Below are 20,667 nucleotides of genomic sequence, written 5' to 3' on the forward strand. Positions count from 1 at the left end.
AAGAAATATTGCTGAGCATGTATTTCTCAATTAGCAAAACTTGAAAATATTGGTGTTCTTGTCATTATCATATTGCTGTTTCTGGAAGCTAAATGTGCACAAATTGGGCACTGCCTTCCCCTCAATGGTGGGGGCATCAAGGACAGGAGGGCACAGCCTCAGGATAGAGGGACACCCATTTTAAAAAGAGATGCAGAGAAATTTCTTTAGCTAGAGGGTGGTGAATTTGTGGAATTTGTTACCATAGGCAGCTGTGGAGGCCATGTTGTTGGGTGCATTTAAGGCAGAGCTTGATAGGTTCTTGATTGGACACAGCATCAAAGGTTACGGGGAGAAGGCCAGAAGAGGCGCTGAAGAAGAGAAAAAAAAAGGATCAGCCATGAATGAATGGTGGAATGATGGGTCAAATTCTTCTTCTATGTCTTAAGGTCTTATTACAGTAAGTACATTGATTCTGATTAATTTGGCCTTCGGTTAATCAGGACAGCCAATTATTTGGGCCAACTCTTAAAGAACAAAAACTAATTGAGAAAATAGTCAGGATTCCCTTTGCCTATTTGGGAATAATGCCATATAATTGGGGCAGGAGCCTGTTGCTGAATAGTTTCTAACCAGTGTCAGTTGCATTCGCTTGTGTGGCCGTTAGAAACTACACTATGCTTAGAACAAACAGTTTTAAAGTAGTGTCAGTTGTGTGAGTTTTTGTTTAAAAAGCAATGATTTTTGACAAATAAGCAGTGGACAATTCAGAACTGTTTTACTCACAGTTGTTCCAAGCACTCAGGCTTGGAGATGTCGGAAATTGCAGGGAGTGAAAATGAAACAATTTCACTACTTCTAAAAGTTAGGACCTACAAAGAAGTTGACAATCATCTTGAATGTTACAATAAAAATGAAAATTTGGAGTTCACAATTGTTGAGAGGATTGTATGCAGGCAGTCCATTATCGATACTAGATTTCTGCACTGATTTTGTTCATTTACAGTCAATCAAAAGAACATACTTTATGTTTTATACTTTATTGTCGCCAAACAATTGATACTAGAATCATCACAGCGATATTTGATTCTGCGCTTCCCGCTCCCTGGATTACAAATCGATAGTAAATATTAAAAATTTAAATTATAATTCATAAATAAAAAATAGAAAAATGGGAAGTAAGGTAATGCAAAAAAACTGAGAGGCAGGTCCGGATATTTGGAGGGTACGGCCCAGATCCGGGTCAGGATCCGTTCAGCAGTCTTATCACAGCTGGAAAGAAACTGTTTCCAAATCTGGCCGTATGAGCCTTCAAGCTCCTGAGCCTTCTCCCAGAGGGAAGAGGGATGAAAAGTGTGTTGGCTGGTTGAGTCGTGTCCTTGATTATCCTGGCAGCACTGCTCCAACAGCGTGCGGTGTAAAGTGAGTCCAAGGATGAAAGATTGGTTTGTGTGATGTGCTGCGCCATGTTCACGATCTTCTGCAGCTTCTTCCGGTCTTGGACAGGACAACTTCCATACCAGGTTGTGATGCACCCTAGAAGAATGTTTTCTATGGTGCATCTATAAAAAATAGTGAGGGTTTTAGGGGACAGGCCAAATTTCTTTAGTTTTCTCAGGAAGTAAAGGCGCTGGTCGGCTTTCTTGGCAGTGGACTCTCCTTGGTTGGGCCAAGTCAGGTCATTTGTGAAATTGACCCCAAGGAACTTAAAGCTTTTGACCTGTTCCACTTGCGCACCACCGATGTAAATTGGGTCGTGCGGTCCGCTACTCCCTCTGAAGTCAACAACCAATTTCTTCGTCTTGCTGACGTTGAGGGATAGGTTATTGTCTTCGCAACATGCCACCAGGTTCTTAATTTCCTCTCTGTACTCAAACTCATCATTACCCGAGATACAGCCTACAATTGTTGTGTCATCAGCAAACTTATATATTGAGTTCGATGGAAACTTGGCTACACAATCATGGGTGTACAGTGAATACAGCAGGGGGCTGAGTACACAGCATTGTGGGGCACCAGTGCTCAGAGTGATTGTAGAGGAGAGCTTGTACCCTATTTTTACAGCCTGGGTCCTGTCTGTGAGGAAGTTGAAGATCCAGCTGCAGATCTGAGTGCTAAGGCCCAGGTTCCAGAGCTTAGGAATCAGCTTATTTGGAATGATGGTATTAAAGACAGAGCTGTAGTCAATGAAAAGGAGCTTTACGTATGTGTCTTTATTCTCCAGGTGTTCTAAGGAGGAATGTAGGGCCAGAGAGATGGCATCTGCATGGCAGCCTACACTGGATTAATTCCTCCGTCGATAGCAATAGTGATTTCGAGTTAATTGGGACACATCGGGACCAGTGCATTTTGGCCAAATTAAGTGGCTGCTCCAATTAGCAAAAGTTTCATGGAAATAGCTAAAAGAATATAAAAAAGGCAAACCACCATTTAACTGAGTATCGAATTATGTATTTAAATGAAATACAAAATAAATTAGAACATTACATAAACTACTACAGTAAAATGTGTATTAGTTCCTAATTGTCATTGATGGAGGAATTCATCCAGTGTGAGCAAAATAGTTCTGAATTGTCTTACTGTTTATTACTTGCCAACTATCGGTAACTAAAATCAATTATTTTTTGAATACAAACATCAAGTGACGCTATTTAAAAACTGTTCACTCTAAGCACTGTGCAGTGTCTAACGGCCACATGACATTGACGCATGTCAGAAAATGATCAGCAACAGTCTGTTGTCCCAATTAGGCGGAACAGTGTCCCAATAAAAGAAAGGGATTGCGGCTCTTTTGTGTTGTATTTGTTCTTTAAATTGTCCCAAATAAGCAGCTGGCCCGATTAACCGATGGCCCAATTAACCTGAATCTACATTTCGATTAGAGCGAGGAGTTTTTAAATTAGTGTCAGTTGTGTGTGTTTTTGTTTAAAACGCAGTGATTATTTGTCACTGGTAGTTAGTGACAATTAAGCAGTAAGACAATTTAGAACTGCTCATTGCGTTTTCAAACAGTCAGGCTTGGAGATGACAGAGAAGGTTAGGAGTGAAACCAATATACAGTTTTACAGTACTGTAGTAGTATTGATAGTGTTCGAATTTGTTCTGTATTTCATTTCATACATAATTTGTCCCTCAGTTAAATGGTCTGTTTATACCTTAACTATTTCTATGAAACTTCGGTTTATTGGGACAGTCGCTTAACTGGGCAAAAAAAATACACTGGTGCCGATGTGTCCCAATAACTGGAATTTACTGTTTAATTGGCTGTAAAATGCTTTGGGGGCATCCTAAATAGAATACCAAAGACACTCTACATAAATCGAGCTCGTTTTCTTTCTTTGGGATTTCTTTCCCGTCTGTTTGTGAACTTTAGGGAGCGAGGCACTGAAATCTGGAGTGGCGTCTCCATCTGATACACTGAGTGTCCATTTTCCTGCCTGACCTGCAGAGTTCTTCCAGCACCTTGTTTGTTTGTGAATGTCTTTGGATAAGCCCCCGCCGAACAGAAATGTTGCCAGAAATTTATATTGCATTGAACTGTTAACTCTTTCTGTTTGACCCGGCGAGCAGTCCTTAGCATTTTTGTGTTTATTATAAAAATATCTAGCATCAGCGATTTGGGTTTGTGGCTCAGAAAGCTAATATAAACACAAAATACTAAAACAGTAAGGCAACATCAATGGAAATACACGTCGCCTCGGAAGCTATGAGAACTTAAAGTCTTGGATTGAAACGTTAATTGTGTTCCTCTTTCAATATAAACAACCTCAACTGCTTGCTTTTTCCAGCAGTCTTAGATCTTGTTTTGTATTCGTAACCCACTCTCTCCGTGAATTCTATCTGATCTGATGACTTATTAAAACATTTTTTTAACCAAAAGGCTAAGCAGATCTACACAGCCGAGGAGGAGGTGTCCCAGGGTAAATGAGGCGCAGGAATCCCTCTGCGATCGCGGTGTTTGGTGCAGGAGCCAGATCTGGCGTTCTGCTGTTTAACACTGAATTACGAGAGGTGGGGACTAGGGCGGGGAAGTTCAGCTCCGCTCGTTCACCTGCGGCAACTGGGGAGGGGAAAAAAGGCGTGAGAAGAACTGGCTTGAGCTGTGGAAGAGCCCGAGGAAGCAGGAGCTGCGCCGGCGAGGACGCTGCAGCGGAAGCCGTAAAGAGGAGGCGAAGATTTCCAGGTAGTCGACGCCCGCCGCTAATCTGCATTGCTCGCAATAACAACCAGCTTGGGGTATTTTGTTTTTGAGGAAAGGCAAAGACACTCCAAGGAATCATTTCGACATTTTATTTGTTCTTTAATATTTGGCACACTGACCCTCACATACACAGCTTGAGAGGGGATAACGAAGCAGCAGCAGCAGTGGGTTTTGTTGGAGGAGGCGAGGGGAATCCTCCATCTCTCCGGACTCTGCCGGGCTGTTTGGGATGACTGGGTTTCCCGCGATCCCTTCCATCTGGTGAGTGACGGTTTTTTTTGGTGGCGACTTCTTACAGAAGATGCCGCTCTTCCGTGCCGACCGGGTGGGTGGGAGACCCTTTTAGGCCTGGGCCTGGTGAGAGAGACCCGTCGGGTACAGAGACCTCGGGACCGAGTGGGAGGGAGGGTAAGAGCTCTTGGGCCAGCCTCTAGAGACGGCGAATGGAAGGAAAGTTGAGCTGTCTCTGGTCCCGCCCTTAGACCGGAACCGCTGGTGTTCTGCAGATGCTGCTCCGCAGTTGTATCCAGCCAATACCGAGACCCGCCGATGCCCCCAGCCATAGTCTGTGTGGCGCCTGCAGAGGGGACTTGGTGCTAATTAATGTCTTGGGGTCGAACCCCGAATGTCACCGACGCGCATCCGGGCAGGACTACATACACCCACGTAAAAATCAAACACGGGCCATTCACCCTCTCCGCCCAGTGCTAGTTGCTTGTCCTAAAACACTATGTTCATCCTTTACAGACTCCCACCCTCAGAAGATTGGGGCGGGAGGAGAGTGTGGCTGGCATCACCTCCCGTCTGAGGTGCATGGGTGTTGAGACATTTGGGGGACCGAACCCCGCAGTCACATCACCTTTTTTCCTTCGCTGTCTTATATGATTTATGTATAATTTATGTTCTGTGTGTCGACTGAACCTGTGTGTCTGTGAAGCTGCTGCAAACAAGTTTTTTTTCATTGTACTTGTATCTCACCGCACTTGGGCACATAATAATAAACTCGATTTGACGCATTCCCCGAGATTTCCATAACTTGCAAATATCTGAGCGACCCTGGTGGAGACGAAAGACAGCCCCTTTGACGTTTGGCAGCTGAGGCTCTGTCGGTAGTTCTCATCCCCTGAGAAAACAGCCCCACTTCAGAAACTGAACAACAAAATCCAGGCTGACTGCAGTTCCAGCTGCTTCACCCACTGATGGTAGCGCTGCTCTATCAAAGTCGCTGCCTTTTGGATGAGAAAATAACTCAAGACTCCCTGGGATGGTCTTGGAAATGGAGGTGTAGCTTCCAAGAAAAGCAGGGAAGATTTCGGATGCCTTGACAGAAGCACTGTTTGATTATCGATGCTTTAAAAACGATTGTTTGTGCACTAGTTTAAACACTGGAGTCAACGGGGCTCACTGAAAATAGAGACAAGCCATAGACAAAATAATTTTTTTGTTGGAGGTCAGTGCTCAAGGCAGGGCTCTTGGATCAGTCATCTTCAACTGCTTCACCAGTGATACATTTTGCACCATTGGCAGAAGTATGAATATTTGCTCATGATTAGATACTATTCAGTTTCATTGGTAACTCCACAAAAGTTCCTCGCTTGCATGCAGCAGGATCCGGATGGCAGGGAAAACAAGCCCAGTAAGAGAGAGTTTAATCGCCTACCCTTTGTATTCAATGGCATTACCTAACATTCTGGGGGGGTTAATATTGACCTGAAACCAAATTAGCCTGGTCATATAGACCTACCAACTGGATCAGTTGGTCCTGGAAGCTGGAACATATGGAGTCCATGGTGAGTTAGATACAAAATTGGCTTGGTAGTATGAGACCAAGGGTGGTTGTGGAGGATTTTTCAAATTGGAGGCCTGTGATTAATGGTGTGTTTCAGGAATCAGTGCAGTCTCCTGTTGTTAATGATTTGGATGAGGATGTAGGTGGCATGATTAGTAAGTTGCAGAGAAGGTGGTTTTCTCTGGTTACATCAAGATGTGAAGGTCAATTGGGAATAGGGGCAAGGGAAGGGTAGATGGAATTAAATTCAGGCAAGTGCAGTGTGATGCAGACGGAGTATCGTTTAATGAGAGACCCGGGGGTGGGGGGGGGGGAGAAAGTACACAGCTTCCTGAAAATGGGAACACAGATATACTGGATGGTGAGGAAGGCCTATAGCATGCTTGTCTTCATTGTCTAAGGTACTGAGTTTAAAGTTGAGTCATCATGTTACAGGTATACAAGACACTGGTTATCTGCACTTGGAGTATAGTTTGTAGTACTGTAGGAAAGACATGGTTAAGCTGGAGAGTGTGAAGAAAAGAACTATAAGATGTAACTTGGATTGAAGGGTTTGAGTTATCAGGATTGATTAGATAAGTTTACAAGAGGTGTCGATGGCCAGAGTCTGTTTCCCTTGTGGGGGGCATCTCAAAATAGAGGGCGCAAGTTCAAGGTGAGAGGGAGGAAGTTTGCTGGAGATCTGAGGGGTAAAATCTTCAAACAAAATGTAGTTGTTATTTGCAATGATGTGGTGGATGCAGGCACAGCAACAACATTTAAAAGGTACCTGAATGTGTGAGGCATAGAGGGATATGGAATTTATGAAAGTAAGAGAGATTAATACAGATAATTACGATGGTTGGTTTCGATATGCAGGGCTAAAGGACCTGTTTTGGTGTTGTACAACTCTGTGCCTCTATAACTGCTGTGGCTACAAGAGCAGGTCAGGTTGACTTACCACCTGACATCCTGAAGCCTTTGCACCATCTACAAGGCACGTCCAAAGCATGAAGGAATATTCTTCATATTCAAGTTGTTGATACCATCCAGGACAAAGCTGTCTGTTTGCATGATTGCTTGCCTACCATCTGACATGCCTGTTTTCTCTATTGCGGCATATAGCAGCTACATTGTACACCATTTGTCTAGATGCAGTTACTAGCCTAGTCTTTCCAAGCAGCCAAATCAGCAACCTTTGCCAGCAAGAAAAGATGAGCGCTTCTGGCGCACGGAAACCTCTGTGCAGGTTCCCTTGTTAAGTCGCACACCATTTTGATTTGGAAATGAATTGTTTCTTCATTGTTGCAGTGTATTAATATTGGCACTGCCTCCCCAAGAGGACTACCTTCACCAGATGGACTGCAGCAGTTCAATCTTGACCACTGTCCTCTTGGAGGCTGTCAATGATGTTGGACTGTGATGCCCAGATTCAAAAATGAAAATGTTTAAGAAAATGTTTTATCTTGAGCATCTTACAGTTTGATTGATCTGTTTATTACCTTGATATGGATTCTGGCCACCCGACTCCAAACTCAACAGCATTCGACTTTGTCTTTTATTTAGGCTGGGTATATATTCTGATGAAACACTTTGGGTTGGATTTTGACTGATTTTGAGCTCATCTACATTTGGATGATTTGCCTAATGTGATTGACCTGTGAATAATCCATACAGTTGTTGTATTTACGTTTATAGTTGTCAAGAAAGAAACATTAAGCACATACATTCAAGTCAAATTTATATGGGCTAGTTATAAAAGAACATAGAACCAGACAGCTTGGGAAAGGTTACTTGCCCCATGATGTTGTGCCAATCTTAATGCCAATTTATACTAAATGTCTTCCTGTGCGTCATTGATATCTTTTCATTCCATTCATATTTATGTGTTGATCTAAAAGCCTACAAACTCCACCAAACTGCCTGGTTCCATTCCTAATTACTTATTCCAGACCCTTACCACTCCTGTGTTTTTAAAAAAACACTTGCCCTTATTGATGCCTGAATTCTGTCCACCCTGTCTGCCTCTCATAATTTAAAAAAAAAACCTCTATCTGATCTCCCTTCTGCCTTTGACACTGTAAGGTGAGCAACTTAAACTCATAATCTCAAATGTCGGCACTATCCTGGTAAACCTCTTCTGCACCCTCCCCACAGTCTCTACATATTTCCTATAATGCGGCGACTAGAACTGCACGCAATATTCCAAGTGTGACCGTTTTGGAAAGCTGCAGCATAATTGCCTTACCCATGTACTCAACACCCCTTTCAATAAAGCCAAACATGCCTTCTGCCTTCTTTGCCACTTTATCCACTTCTGTAGTCATTTTCAGTGAACGATGTGCCTGGACCTCAAGATCCTTCGGTACCTGAATATTATTAGGGAGTCAACTATTAACTATGTATTTTCTGCTTTCATTTGACTTCCCAAAATAAAATATCTCACACTTTCCCAGATTAAGCTCCAGCTACAATATCTCTTCCCATGTTTGTAACAGATCTGTATCCTGCAGTACTCTTTGATACTCCTTTACACTGTCCACCACTCCATCCATCTTTGGTGTCATCTGAAAACTTGCTAATCTGTCCATCTATCTTTTGATCCAAATCACTGATATAATCAGAAATGGAGGTCCCAGCACCAGTCCTTGTGAAACACCACTTGTCATGGACCTCCAGCCAGAATACCAGCCTTCCACCTTGCTCCCTATCTTCTATGGGCAAGCCAGTTCCGAATCCAGACTTGTGATTTACTAAGGAGCTGATGAATTATCTTCTGAATGAATGTACCGTGAGGGACCTGAACAAATGCCTTTCTAAAATCCATGTCCACTACCTTTCCCTCATCAAGCTCCTTCGCCACCTCTGAAGGCAACTGCACCAGTGGTGAGGCATGCAAAGGTATGGGCAAGGGAGGTGGAGAATGCTTTGAATCAGTGGATTGGGCAATATTCAGGGATGCATCTTCAGATCTGAATGAATATACCCACAATCAACAGTGACTTCATCAAGATTGGCATGGATGAGTGTGTGCCTTTTAGAACATACTTAACGTACCCAAACCAGAAGCTGTACATGACTCATGAGCTTTGTAGCCTGCTGAGGGCTAGATCTGTGGCATTTAAAGACAGCAATCCAGAACTCTACAAAACGTCTAGGCATGACCTGGAGAAGGCCATCTTGGCAGCAAAAAGGCAATTCTTTGAGAAGTTAGCCAATCAGCTGTGGCAGGATTTGCATGCCATTCCTTCCTACAAAGTGAAACGTAACAGTATAATTGGCAGTGAAACTTCATTCCCCCATGAGCTCAGTGTGCAAGATTCAAGGTTATTTATTATGTGTACATTGAAACATAGAGTGAAATGTGTCATTTGCTTCAACAAACAACATGCCTGAGAGTATCAGCCCGCAACATGCTCACAATGCCAGCAGTGCAGCATAGAGCACAGCAAGCAACTAAACAATGACAGCAAACTAAGCCACATTCCCCCTCCTCCCTCCCTCCACACACGTACACAGTCCTCTAACCCCAAGACGATCCGTACTCTTCGGCCTGCAACCTGCAGCAGGCCGGGTTCAGATTTGGATTTGAACGTGGGCATGCAGGCAATGAGCCTTCAACCACCCCTGCAGACTCACAGATCTGGGGCTCTGACCAATGAGCTTCCACTTCTGATTCAATCTTTGGCACTGGCCGGAGGACCCAGTCGAACTCTGGACTTGACAATGCTGGAACTCCAAACACTAGGCCTCAGATCTCTGGTCTCACTGATCTGTGAACCAAGGGATGACATTAGACCTTGCTGCTGCTGCCCACTCAGAACTCTGACTTCAGAACCTGCTGACAACTCACTGACTGTGGGACGAGCCATCACGCTGGTCTGTTGGTCTGACATCCTGGTCTAGTCTGTGTATATTCCACGCCCTTCATTGGAGCGTCGCTGTCCTTTGAACACAGAGCGAAGGCTTAAGGCCCCACCCCGTCCTCTAACTCCCCCACATCTCTGACCATAAAACCATAATCTGACCCCTAACTTGCCCTTCTGTTCCCAAAATCCTCCCCATGACCCCCAAAAAAACTTTAAAAATAAACAACTAAAAATAACACTTTAAAAAAAAAATTATATAAACCTGAGCTGTGACCTCAACAAAGGTTGTGGCACAACTCCATCTTGAGCATTTTATGTGTGTTTTGAAAAGGAGAATAAAACTACACCTGTGTGAATGCCCGCGGTATCTGGGGTGATCTCTGCCTCCAAGGCTGCTGTTAGAACATCAAGAGGATGAAAAGCGTCAGGTGCTGATGGTGTACCAGGCAGGGTACTGAAAACCTGTAAAGACCAAGGAAGGACATCTCCAACTTCCCACTGCTGCTGTTGGAGGTACCCAACCACTTCAAAAGGATGCCAATCATACCGGTGCCCAGGTAGAGCAGGGTGAGCTGCCTCAATGACAGTCACCCACTGGCACCTCAGATCTACAGTGATCATGTGCTTTGAGCAATTGGTGGGGGACAGAATTTACTCCTGCCTGAACAAGGCCTAGACCCGCTGAATTTTCCCTACCACCTCAACAGGTCTACAGTGGATGCAATCTCACTGGCTCTCCACTCAGCTATGCACTACCTGGAGTCCTACACCAGACTGCTGTTTATTGATTATGACCATCATCCCCGTAGTACTGATCAACAAGCTTCCAACTCTAAGCCTCTGTTCCTCCATCTGCAACTGGATTCTTGACTTCCATATCAGGAGACCACAGTCAATATGGATTAGTATTAACATCTCCTCCTCACTGACAATCAATACAATGCACCTGAAGGATGTATGCTTAGCCCACTGTGTACTCCCTCTACACTCATGACATCATCTGTAAATTTGCCAATGACACCACTGTTGATGGCAGAAACTCAGATGGTGATGAGGATGCATGCAGGGATGAAATAGATCAGCTGATCTATTGCAAGAACAACCTTGCGCTTAATGTCAGCAAGACCAAGGATTTGATTGTCAACTTCAGGAAAAGAAAGCTGCTGTATTCCATTAGGAGTTTCAGACAACGTGGTAGGTCATCAGAGGCTCTAGCAAATTTCTACAGATGTACGGCGTATAGCATTTAGATGAGTTCCATCTCCATCTGGCATGGAGGTGCCAATCCACAGGGTCATAAGGAGGCTTTAGAGGGTTGGAGACTCAGCTGGCTCCATCAAAGGCACAAGGCTCTCCACCACTGGGGACATCTTCCAAAGGCGGCATCCTTCACTGAGGATCCTACCTATCTGGGACATGGCCTCTTCTTGGTACTACATTAGTGAGGAGGTACAAGAGCCTGAAGACTCAATCCCAACATTTTAGGAACAGCTTCTTCCTCTCTCCCATCTTTCTTCTGAATGATCTATTCCACTTTTTCATTATTTATGTAAATTATAACATAATTATAAATTATAACTTGTCATGCCTGCCCTGCACTGCACTGCTGCCACAAAGCAACATGTGCCATGGCTTATGTCAGTGACGATAAACCTGATTCTGATTCATTTATTGTCTTGCCAACGGATGTTGGGGTGAGAGCTGATTTTTTTTTTCTTGTTGTATATCATTATTGCCTGGCACATGTGTGGTGCAAATGTTAGTTGACTTTCGTCAGCCCAGGCCTTGTTGCATTTGGCTGTGGGCCATTGCATTATCTGAGGAGTTGTGAGTGGTGTTAAACACTGCACAACCATCAGTGAACATCCCTACTTCTGACCTTATGACTGAAAGATGCAGCTGAAGATGGTCAGCCCGTGAAGACTACCCTGTGGAACTCCTGTGGAGAGTAATCGATCTCCAACCACTGCAACCATCTTCCTTTGTACTTTGCATTATATATTCCTGTTCATCCATGATCAGAATCAGGTTTATTGTCACTGGCATGTGTCATGAAATTTGTTACCTTAACAGCAGCAGTTCAATACAATGCATGATAATATAGAAAGAAAAAAAAATCAATTACAGTAAGTATATATACTTATTAAATAGATTAAAAATTGTGCAAAAAACTGAAAAATTTATTTTATAAAAAAGTGAGGTAGTGTTCATGGATTCAATGTCCACTTAAGAATTGGATAGCTGAGGGGAAGAAGCTGTTCTTGAATTGGCTGAGTGTGTGCCTTCAGGCTTCTGTACCTCCTTCCTGATGGTAACAATGAGAAGAGGGCATGTCCTGGGTGATGGGGGTCCTTAATAATGGACGTTGCCTTTCTGAGGCACTGCTCCTTGAAGATGTCTTGGATACTACAGAGGTTAGTACCCAAGACGGAGCTGACTAATTTTACAACTTTCTGTGGCTTCTTTCGGTCCTGTGCAGTAGCCCCATCATACCAGACAGTGATGCAGCCTGTCAGAATGCTCTCCACAATACATCTATAGAAGTTTTTTGAGTGTATTTGTTGACATGCCAAATCTCTTCAAACTCCTCATAAAGTATAGCCACGGTCTTGCCTTCTTTATAACTACGTTGATATGTTGGAACCAAGTTAGATCTTCAGAGATCTTGACACCCAGAAACTTGAAGCTGCTCACTCTCTCCACTTCTGATCCCTGTATGAGGATTGGTATGTGTTCCTTCATCTTACCCTTCCTGAAGTCCACAATCAGCTCTTTCATCTTACTGACATTGAGTGACAGGTTGTTGCTGCAGCACCACTCCACTAGTTGGCATATCTCACTCCTGTAAACCCTCTCGTCACCATCTGAGATTCTACCAACAATGATTGTATTATCAGCAAATTTATATAGTAGATGGTATTTGAGCTATGCCTAGCCAAACAGTCCTAGCCAGAGTAGAGCAGTGGGCTAAGCACACACCCCTGAGGTGCGCCAGTGGTGATCATCGGCAAGGAGGATGTGTTATCACTAATCCGCGCAGATTGTGGTTTTACAGTTAGGAAATTGAGGATCCAATTGCACAGTACATCTATAGACATTTTTGAGTGTTTTATGTGACAACCAAATCTCTTCAAACTCCAAGTGAAATATGGCTGCTGTCTTGCCGCCTTTATAGCTGTATCAGTATGTTGGGCCAAGTTAGATCATAGAAACATAGAAAATAGGTGCAGGAGTAGGCCTTTCGACCCTTCGAGCCTGCACCGCCATTTAGTATGATCATGGCTGATCATCCAACTCAGAACCCTGTACCTGCCTTCTCTCCATACCCCCGATCCCTTTAGCCACAAGGGCCATATCTAACTCCCTCTTAAATATAGCCAATGAACTGGCCTCAACTGTTTCCTGTGGCAGAGAATTCCACAGATTCACCACTCTGTGTGAAGAAGTTTTTCCTCATCTCGGTCCTAAAAGGCTTCCCCTTTATCCATACACTGTGACCACTCGTTCTGGACTTCCCCAACATCGGGAACAATCTTCCTGCATCTAGCCTGTCCAATCCCTTTAGGATTTTATAAGTTTCAATAAGATCCCCCCTCAATCTTCTAAATTCCAGCGAGTATAAGCCTAGTTGATCCAGTCTTTCATCATATGAAAGTCCTGCCATCCCAGGAATCAATCTGGTGAACCTTCTTTGTACTCCCTCTACGGCAAGAATGTCTTTTCTCAGATTAGGGGACCAAAAGTGCACACAATACTCCAGGTGTGGTCTCACCAAGGCCTTGTACAACTGCTGTAGAACCTCCCTGCTCCTGTACTCGAATCCTCTTGCTATGAATGCCAGCATGCCATTCGCCTTTTTCACCGCCTGCTGTACCTGCATGCCCACTTTCAATGACTGGTATATAATGACACCCAGGTCTCGTTGCACCTCCCCTTTTCCTAATTGGCCACCATTCAGATAATAATCTGTTTTCCTGTTCTTGCCACCAAAGTGGATAACCTCACATTTATCCACATTAAACTGCATGTGCCATGAATTTGCCCACTCACCTAACCTATCCAAGTCACCCTGTATCCTCTTAGCATCCTCCTCACAGCTAACACTGCCGCCCAGCTTCATGTCATCTGCAAACTTGGAGATGCTGCATTTAATTCCTCGTCTAAGTCATTAATATATATTGTAAACAACTGGGGTCCCAGCACTGAGCCTTGCGGTACCCCACCAGTCACTGCCTGCCATTCTGAAAAGGTCCCGTTTATTCCCACTCTTTGCTTCCTGTCTGCCAACCAATTCTCTATCCACATCAATACCTTACCCCTAATACTGTGTGCTTTAAGTTTGCACACTAATATCCTGTGTGGGACCTTGTCAAAAGCCTTTTGAAAATCCAAGTAAACCACATCCACTGGTTCTCTCCTATCCACTCTACTAGTTACATCCTCAAAAAATTCTGAGATTCTTCAGACATGATTTTCCTTTCACAAATCCATGCTGACTTTGTCCGATGATCCTCAGAGATTTTCACATAAAGGAATGTGAAATTGCTCACTCTCTCCACTTCAGATCCCTCTGAGGACTGGTTCGTGTTCCCTCATGTATCATCTAGGCTGTGCCCTCTTCTCGCGACTGTCATCAGGCAGGAGGTACAGGAGCTTAGAGTCCCACACCACCAGGTTTAGAAACAGTTATTACTGTTCAACCATCAGGCTCCTGAACTAGTGTGGATAACTTAGCTCACCTCAGGGTGAAATTGACTCTACAACCTGTGGACTGGCTGTCAAGGACTCTACAACTTGTGATCTCAGTATTATTTATTTACATTTTTATTATTTGCATGATTTTGTTTTCTTTTGCACATTGGTTTTTCATAGTTTTCCATAAATTCTATTGTATTTCTTTATATTCCTGTCAGAAAATGAATCTCAACATAGTATATAGTAACATGTATGTATTTTGATAATTGACTGTTCATTCCAGCTTAGACTTGATGTGAGACTTACTGCCTTTGACTTCACCTCTGGAGCTCATTGCATGTTTGACTTCATTTCAGGGCAGGAGCTGAATGACTTTGGGATTCAATCTGAGCTTCTATGAGCAGGTTGTTGCTAAGCAAGTGCTGCTTGATAGCATTATCAATTATCCCTTCCATCACTTTGCTGATGATAGAGAGTAAACTAATTAGGCAGTAGTTGTTTGGGTAGATTTATTCTGTTTCCTGTAAACAGGTTAGACCCGGGCAGTTTTCCTCATTCTCCCACTGGCTGGTTGCCAGTGTTGTAGCGGCACTGGAACAGCTGCAGCACTGGCGTCCCCCAGAAAATGAGGTCAAGGGCACGACAAGTTGTAATTAAAATAGATCATAAACTTTCTTTTTGGAAGTTACTCATAAGCAAGAATTTGAAGGTAATTATCAAACTTTCATACATAGTCATGGAAAAGTACAGCACAGAAACCATCTTGTCTTTAGGATACTGTGGTATTTGGGTTATTACTGACTTAAGTGTTTTTTCTTTTAAACAAGCATTTTCACTACTGATCATGCTTTTGTAGAAGCATTATTTGTATGGTGCAAACTTATTGAAAATCTAACAATGATAGTCATGTATTTGGGAGCAAAAGAACTCTGGAAGGGGTGGGTATAGGATAGAGGTCTATGGTTGGTTACATTGAATAGTTACCTCTAAATTGAAACATTACTTGTATTATTTGAAACCCAGGAATGATGTTGAAAAGCTAGTTTTGTGTATTATTTACATTGGAATAGCCCTAATAGAGCTAATAGAGAACAAAATAAACCAGTAATGAAATTATTTTCCCTTGTGTCCCTTTTCGCATCTGGCGTGTCACTCTTGTGTTGTACTTGTGTCTTTTGGAAGTTGTTCATTTGAAGGTACTGGAGCCCATCCTCTGGTTCTTTAGCCCTGTGAGGATGTACACATGGTGCATGCAGGTATTATGATTGAGGAATGTTAATTGCAAAGTCACAACCATTACCTGATAACATGCCAGCAAAACTCTCGCAGCCAAGAGTTTCTTGGAAAGGATAATCCTGTTGTGCTGTTATGAACCCAGTTTCTCATTAGTTCAGTGTTCGGCATATCAGGTAAATCTTGGATTAATTCTCCAGTCTTCTTGAGACTGGATAATCTCAAAGGATGCACCAGTAAGAGTACAGGTAGTTCAACTATAGTACATGTTTCCATTATGCAAAATGTATATAACATGATTGGGGACACCGTTTACATTAGTTGAATTGGTTATAATGTGATTTCCATGGGAACCTAGGGGATCATAGCACTTCACTGTGGAATGATTGGAAATTGTTAAGTAATCTCTTTTATGATAAACACAAGATTTTGTAGATGCTAGAAATCTTTAGCAACACACACACAAAATGCTGGAGAAGGTTTTTACTCCACACCTGTCTACCCACTTCACCTGATCTCACCTATCATCTGCTAGTTTGTACTCCTTCCCCTCACCCCCAACTTATTCCTGCTTCTATCCCCTTCATTTCCAGTCCTGACGAAGGGTCTGAGCTGAAATGTCAACTGTTTATTCCTCTTCATAGATGCCATCTGAATTTTGAATCCCCCCAGCATCTTATGTGTGTTGCTCAGGTTTATGATACTCACGCAGAGGTACTTCGCTAAACAAGGTAACATACAGCCTTTTGTATTTGTAGCTTGCAGTAATAAAACAAACAGAGCTATTAAAAACAACTTTTTGAAAACATACCAACGTGGTGTGGGGCAGGGGGTGGAAATAGCTGTTATTGTGAGTCTAAAACACTCTAGCCTGAACTTTTTTTTCCCCCCCATTAACACGATTGTTAGGGTAATTTCTGTAATGTGGGATTACATATATTGCGTTATGGCAGAACTACCTGTATTAAGCTGGCTCCAAAGTACCTGGGTTCAGTCACTGAAAATTAGCCAAGTTGTCATCCTTCTCCTGCTTTGTGGAAACATGTCTGTTGTGTAAGTGTGGAATTATATTTAGTAATGGTACCAGTTGTGGTTGAACACACAGAAGGTTCACTGACTTTCCTGAACATTCAAGGGGAGGCTGGTGATGCAGAAACCATCCTCCAGTTAAAGCAAACGAAAATGGAAAATAAGTAGAGTCAAGTGATTGAGACTAATCTATTGACAGAAAATAATTAGACAAAAAACTTACTTGCTGGGGATGTAGACAAGAGTTGTTCTAAATTATTTATCTGTTAAACCCAAGAACTATCTTGACATGTGCAAAAAGAATTCCCCAGTAATTCCATGAAATTAGTTATGTGGTCTGTAAAAGCCACAAAATGTTGTTATTGCTCAATTTGTTGGGTATATTTTACTGGGACATTGCAAATTAATTGCCTTTGTCTGTCAATAATAGCCGAGACATTGATGATCTGCTTTAAATAAGTAACCTATACATGATGCATTAGTTGACCATTGTCTTTGTTGGCAAATCCTATTCCAGTATAGACCAGACATTGGCTAGATTTCCTTTATTATTGATTAAAGAATAAGTATTTGGACATGTTCACTATAATTTGGCAAGTTCAGCAGTAATTTATTGTGCTGACCTAAACTGGTTATTTCATTTTTGTCATATATTTAAATGCTGTTTGTCTCAGTGATGTTTTTATTGTTTCTCTTGATCTCTTAACTATTGATGTCTTTTTACAGACATCTATTAAGGAGTAAAGTTTCTTTACTATTCACCCCGACTTTGCCCTCATAACTTTGAATCCATCAATTGGCCTTTTCTGCTCCCAGGAAACCAACTGTAGCCTATGCAGTCTCTCCTTGTAGTTGGAATGCTCCATTCCAGTCACAATTCCCGAGAGAGTTGCTGTTCAACTTGCCTATGGATGTTATAAAATATAGAATTAAAGACGGAAGAAAACAACTGTTATGCAAAATTGGAAGACCTGTTGAAGAAATAATTAACTTGCATTTCAGAACATTGAGGATGTGACACTGGAAATCTGAAAATTGCAGGAAAAGCTCCCCCATCAAAGCATCCTCCACAGCATCCCCTCACCCTTGTCCTCCCTTTTCAGTATTCAGGACTCGTCAGTAATCTTTCTGTAAATGCCTGCAAGAAAATGAATCTCAAAGTAGTAATAAATTTATTTTGAACTTTGAGGAGTGATTGTTCCTTCCTTAATTTCAATGCCCTGAGTTTTCCTCTCCCATTCATTGTGTCTCCCGATCTGATCCTGAACTTTTGATTGTCCATTATCCCTATTCTAACCTCTCTATCATGTTCTCCTGTACTGTTCCAGTGCAGCTCTATATTTACTCTGGGAATAGCAGCTCAAACTCTGACTAGCTGTTGTACAACATTTTGAACTCTCAATAAATTCAGGTGTTGATTCTACTGTTTCTATTTACATTCCCTGTGGACCCATCATTTGTTTCAGCATTTGTCCTCGAATCACTTATTTGTGCCTTACACCATTTAACCATTTGCAAACAAATATGCCCTGCCTTCCATCCTATCACAGACCTACCCTTTCTCTCTTTTGCCCCTCTGCATCCTATAATTTAATTCTTCTGTAACTTTGTATTTCTGATGACTGGTTATCTGATGACTTGCCTTTGACAAGGTTCCACATGGAAGGTTAGTTAGGAAGGTTCAATTGTTAGGCATTAATATCAACATAGTAAACTAGATTCAGCAGTGGCTGGATGGGAGATGCCAGAGAGTAGTGGTGGATAACTGTGTGTCAGATTGGAGGACGGTCTCTAGTGGTGTGCCTGAGGGACCTGTACTGGGTCCAATGTTGTTTGTCATATACATTAATGATCTGGATGATGGGGTGGTAAATTGGATTAGTAAGTATGCAGATGATACTAAGATAGGTGGAGTTGTGGATAATGAAGTAGGTTTTCAAAGCCCGCAGAGAGATTTAGACCACTTAGAAGAGTGGGCTGAAAGATGGCAGATGGAGTTTAATGCTGATAAATGTGAGGTGCCACATTTTGGTAGGACTAATCAAAATAGGACATACATGGTAAATGGTACGGCATTGAAGAATGTAGTAGAACAGAGGGATCTAGGAATAATGGTGCATAGTTCCCTGAAGGTGGAATCTCATATGGATAGGGTGGTGAAGAAAGCTTTTGGTATGCTGGCCTTTATAAATCAGAGCATTGAGTATAGGAGTTAGGATATAATGTTAAAATTGTACAAGGCATTGGTAAGGCCAAATTTGGAGTATTGTGTACAGTTCTGGTCACCAAATCATAGGAAAGATGTCAACAAAATAGAGAGAGTACAGAGAAGATTTACTAGAATGTCACCTGGGTTTCAGCACCTGAATTATAGAGAAAGGTTGAACAAGTTAGGTCTTTATTCTTTGGAGTGTAGAAGGTTGAGGGGGGACTTGATAGAGTTATTTAAAATTATGAGGGGGATAGATAAAGTTGACGTGGATAGGTTTTTTCCATTGAGAGTAGGGGAGATTCAAACAAGAGGACATGAGTTGAGAGTTAGGAGGCAAAAGTTTAGGGGTAACATGAGGGGGAACTTCTTTACTCAGAGAGTGGTGGCTGTGTGGAATGAGCTTCCAGTAGAAATGGTAGAGGCAGGTTCGATATTGTCATTTAAAGTTAAATTGGATAGGTATATGGACAGGAAAGGAATGGAGGGTTATGGGCTGAGTGCAGGTCGGTGGTACTAGGTGAGGGTAAGCGTTCGACACGGACTAGAAGGGCTGAGATGGCCTGTTTCTGTGCTGTAATTGTTATATGGTTATTGGCAAGTAATAAAACAGTCAATTCTTGCAAATTCCTTTAGAACAAGGGTCCCCAGACCTCTGGGTTCATGGTAGGGGTCCATGCATAAAAAAAGGTTGGGAACCCCTGATTTAGAATGAACAACTTGCTACCATTCTTAGCAAATTATCTATTTATTTATTGAAAGACACCGCACATGTACGTGACAGCTGCTGATGTACTTCTTAAGTCCAGTCCCTGACAGAGGGAAACTGTTCGTATATGTGTTTATACATGGCACTCTAATGAACTGAAACACCATGAAGAACAACTTCACAGAACAGGGTACTGATGGCACGTACAACCTTTGTCCTATTGGAAATAGGCAGGGGGTAAAAGCATAGTGGCTTTTGGAGCCTGAGTGATGTACTGAGGATGCCAGGAAAACAAAAATCAAATTTTATCAAGTGACTCCTTCACAAGCAGCTGGTAACTGTTAAGTAGCTGATGAAAAGACAAAATCATTGGCCCCAAGCTTTCCCACTACTCACAGCATAATAGTTCTTTTCATTACTCAGAACTTAGTGCCCCTGCCTAATAACTTTTTACCACTAAGGACTAACTCTGCCACTTACATTTATCAGAATTATTTTGTATGTGTTGCATACATGAAATGTATCTTCTGTTTCTCGTGCTGTAACACATCACCCAAAACTGAAATAATTCCTTACTGCATTTTTGAACTATGCTGGTGTAAAATTAAATGGAAGTTGATCTCTAACCCTTGCACCCAACAGACAAACTAAACGAACATAAATATTTATTTGCTTTACTATTTAAAAAAAATGAAGTGTACATGCTTTCTTGTCTAAGAAAATACTAGCTCAGCAAAAATAAACATATAATTTTGAACCTCGAATTGTGAGAAAGTGTTCCATTGATGCTAAAAAAAAAAGCCACACAATTTTTTTAACCACATCTTTAACTAGGTTTGATGCCTCTCAGTTGAGCTACAAATACAATATAGTTATTGAATTGAGACACAGGAGACTGCAGATGCTGGAATTTTGAGCAACACTACATGTTCTGGAAGAATTCAGCAAGTCGGTGAGTAGGAGAAAATATTTGAA

At 42.3% G+C, this 20,667-nt stretch overlaps 1 protein-coding gene across 2 annotated transcripts in view; it reads left to right on the forward strand.

Annotated features, from left to right (window-relative positions):
• The first annotated feature begins 4,097 nt into the window (after nucleotides 1–4,097).
• hecw2b (HECT, C2 and WW domain containing E3 ubiquitin protein ligase 2b) overlaps nucleotides 4,098–20,667 on the forward strand; it is a 363,894-nt gene continuing 347,324 nt past the window's right edge. The window contains exon 1 of one of the 2 annotated variants that reach the window (XM_072261633.1): nucleotides 4,098–4,162. The gene's annotated coding sequence lies outside the window, so the exon portion shown is untranslated. Of the gene's footprint in view, nucleotides 4,163–4,283; nucleotides 4,442–20,667 lie in introns of those variants that run through there. The other variant, XM_072261634.1, reaches the window with a different exon arrangement.

The sequence above is a fragment of the Mobula birostris genome, chromosome 6 (genome assembly GCF_030028105.1).
Source record: "Mobula birostris isolate sMobBir1 chromosome 6, sMobBir1.hap1, whole genome shotgun sequence".
NCBI classification, from domain to species: Eukaryota; Metazoa; Chordata; class Chondrichthyes; order Myliobatiformes; family Myliobatidae; genus Mobula; species Mobula birostris.